Source organism: Dreissena polymorpha, chromosome 7 (assembly GCF_020536995.1).
Source record: "Dreissena polymorpha isolate Duluth1 chromosome 7, UMN_Dpol_1.0, whole genome shotgun sequence".
Taxonomy (NCBI): domain Eukaryota; kingdom Metazoa; phylum Mollusca; class Bivalvia; order Myida; family Dreissenidae; genus Dreissena; species Dreissena polymorpha.
Window position 1 is genome coordinate 26,758,519 of NC_068361.1, and position 4,179 is coordinate 26,762,697.

The following is a 4,179-nucleotide window of genomic DNA, read 5'->3' on the forward strand; positions in this document are numbered from 1 at the left end:
ATATTGTGTTATAGTCACAGCTTAAGTTTCATTAGTTAAAGCCAAATGATGTTTTATAAAGTTGTATTTAACCCAGGTAGTCTGAATTACATGTTAAATACCAAAATTTTATCTCCAACTAATGCTAAGTTTACATCTGGCCACGATCTCCCAGATTAGCCAGAGGCTAAAAAATCGGGGAGCTCTACGATTAAATGGTATACTCCACGTTCTGTTACGCTTCCTTACGAAATCAGCACGTTTTGTTGCGCTCTATTGCGCTTCGCTACGATCAAGCCCACGATTTGCATCACGTTCTGTTACGCTTTGTTGCGATCAACACGATTGGCTTCCACGCCCCACCACGTTCCGTTACGTCCTGTTAAGATCTCCCACGACAAAGCCGCTTTGTTGCGATCTCCTGCGATTTGACCTACGATTTGAGACAAATGACCACGTTTTACGTCACGATTTGATATTTAAACAAGAAATAATTCACTTTAGGCTTATTATTCGGCTTATTATTCGCAACAATAAACCAGCTTGATATAGACGATCCTGAATTGGCTGTTTTAATTTACGCATATATTGTTGAACGAAAGAAAAGGTCACAGCATACACGTGATATAAATATCGGATTTGAAGTCATAAGAAGAAATAGAAAGCCTAGGTCATGCTGGGTTAAGCCATGGTTGAGTGTTGAAAGTAGACTTCAATATGGACATTACACACAACTATTAAATGCCGAACTCCGGTGTCGGGATGTCGGTGCATACATAAACTATCTAAGAATTGGTGCAGCCTTGTTTGACGAGATTCTGCAAAGAATATTGCCAATTATTGAAAAGCAAAGGACCAGATTTCGTGAACCAATTTGTCCTGGATTGCAGTTGGCGCTTGTCCTCAGACACCTGGCAACTGGGGATAAGTATCCATCACTGTCATATGCATTTCGTTGTAGCCTTTCGTCTATTTGCAGGATTGTTCCAACAGTGTGCAAGGCCATTGTAGCTGCGTATGAAGACGAAGTAATGGCATGCCCAGTTTCAAGTGAAGAATGGAAAACTATATCGGACCTATTTGAGAAGCAATGGAATGTCCCCCATGCATTAGGGGCATTGGATGGCAAGCATGTATCTATCAAGATGCCTGCGAAGTCGGGTAGTCTTTATCATAATTATAAAGGCTTCTTTTCCATTCCACTTCTTGCGTTAGTGGATGCGGAGTACACATTTATTTGGATTGAAATAAGTGGTATGGGACATATGTCAGATGCACAGATCTTTAAGGACACGGAACTGTTTGATTGTCTGGAGGATGGTACACTTGGAATACAGCCACCGTGCCCTTTAAACAATGGTGACCCTGGCATACATATGCCTTATTTCATTATTGGTGACGATGCTTTTGTACTGAGATCGTATCTAATGAAACCATATGGACGGCGATCAATGTTAAAAGAGGATCTTATTTATAACTACAGAATATCAAGAGGCCGAGTGTTATCGAAAATGCATTTGGCATTCTGGCAAAGAGATTCCGATGTCTTCATGGGTCTTTGGAACAGAAACCTGAAGTAGTGAGAGATATCATTGAAGCAGTTGTAGTACTACACAACTTGCTAAGGACGAGGTTGGTGGATATTTAAATTCGTTTGCGAATTGAATTAACCATGTTTAACAACAATGGCACATTTAAGTTACATGACGAAATTTTACACGGAAAACACTAATTTTTGTTTTATATTATCGTTTACAATGACGCCGTAGGTAGATATTTTGCAACCCAGTAGACAAATGCTATATTCAGATGCTAATAAATGTCATAGAATGTTAAATTAACAGTTAATTTAATACACATGCTGTGTTGTTTAAAGCATAGGTGTTATCTTAAGTGTTATTTAGGAAAAATGGTACATATATATTTGGTTAACTTTACATATCTGGCACATACGTATTTAATGTGTCGCTTACAGCCGCTAGATACTAATTAGCGTATATTTTTGTTTATGTTTGTAGATATACAATGATGACCAATGAAGTAGACAATGAGGATGATGACCATAATATCGAACGTGGTACCTGGCGAAATGTGGTAAACTGCCAGGACGTACAGGACAACATTATAAATTACAAGGGCAAAATAGTATCTAAAGGATTATTTGTAACGGATCAAGTTTTGATAGATACCAAAAATGATTCATTAAGACACATACCTAGTGTTACAGTATTGTCACGTGAAGGAGATAACGACCTTTTAGGAGACGATGGGCTTGTTATACTGGGGGTCGGAGAATCGCCCTCTGCGTCAGTGGATTGCTGAGACGTCAAGGAGGCGTTTGATGTGGGAATTTTTGACTTGTAACTGACGACATTTCTGCGTTGAACGTCAACAATATGTGGAACCAAAGACTGGAAATTATCCCACACCCGCTGGTCCGTCGCACTAAACACCTCGTCGCTCAGGCCAGACTTCTTTGATGCCTGTTTCAGCCTATAGCAAAAATAAAACACAATTAGGTTTACTGAAAATAAACATTAGCCAAAAACATTTAAATCATAAAACGTATCATATACATAAGCATTTTTAACATGTGCATTTAACTACTGTAAAACCTTCCCATTTTTGTCCTCTGGCTATTATACCAAGTTTTCAGTTCAAGCACACTTGTCCCCATTTTATCAGCCTGTTGCTGCCACAAGCTTTCCTAGAGCTGCATGTTTTTATAGTCAGCCCTTCTTTTTTCATATATGGAAGGGTTAGCTTTGAGAAAATCTAAAATTTCCTCTTTTTGCTGGTCAGTTTATGTTGTAGTTGTTCTGAGAAATTTCGTCTTCTTTGGAGCATCATCCTGGGGCGATGGGGTTTCCACCGGAGCATCTTCAATTTCTTCCGGTTGTGGAGGTGGGGGAGGGGGTGGTGGCGGATGACCATCAACCACAGCAGTTCTTGAAGTTTTGGAACGTTTTCGTTTCGCTTGCATGATTAAACTGATAGAGTACCAGTAGATAAAGCTGTTACGTATATGCAGCTTGCGTGGAAATCGTTGCTATCGTGAAGAAACGTGTTGGAGCGTGTCAGAGCGTATCAGAACGTGAACGACAATCGGGGATACCGTAGGAGAGCGTGACGCAACGTGGAGCAATAAATGATAGAAAAGTGTATATCGTAACAGATCGTGGTAGATCGTAGCAAAGCGTGGAGCTATCGTGAGACGTCGCAGCGAAGCGGGATGAAAAAATGTGTCCACGCTGGTCCAAATCTGTTGCGATTGTACTCCACGTTTTGTTACGCAGCGGTACGTTCCGTTACGTTTTGTTACGAAGGCCACGCTCTGTCACGATTATAAAATGAATCGGGGCAATCGTGGTGAAATTTAAGTTTGATTTTAAATCTGTCCCGATGCCCACGATGTCCCCGATTCAACCACGTTCCGTTACGCTCCCCCACGATCACCCCGATTCGACTCCACGCTCTGTTACGTTCGCCACGATGCTCTGGAATCGGGGACATCGTGGTAATCGTGGCCAGATGTAAACCTAGCATAACGAAAGGGTTAACGTCTGTATATGAAGCTAGTTCAAGGCTAGTTCAAGCATAGGAGTGAGTTAAAAACGTGCTTTAAAGGGATCTTTTCACGCTTTGGTAAATTGACAAAATTGAAAAAAGTTGTTTCAGATTCGCAAATTTTCGTGTTAGTTATGATATTTGTGAGGAAACAGTAATACTGAACATTTACCATGCTTTAATATAGCCATTATATGCATCTTTTGACGATTATAAAACCTAAAAATTATAAAGCGTTGCAACGCGAAACGATTGAATAATTTGGAGAGTTCTGTTTTTGTCGTTAAATTTTGTATAACTACGAAGATTGCTTATATAAGGTATAAAATACGTGAAGTATGTGTACTCGGCGGAATAGCTCAGTAGGCTAAAGCGTTTTTACTTCAGGACTCTGGCAGGACTCCAGGGGTTACTGGTTCGAAACCTGCTCCGGGCAATGTTCTTTTCCTTTTTTAAATTTTATTCTTGATTTTTTACCGGAGCTTTTACGATCCAATGTTTACATTTATCAATATAAAGCATTTAATGAATAAGTTAAAAAATGCCAAAATCTGTGAAAAGGCCCCTTTAATGCAATATTCAAACACGTGCTCATGCCGCTTCTCAAAACAATACCAAGTGATTTTACATTGT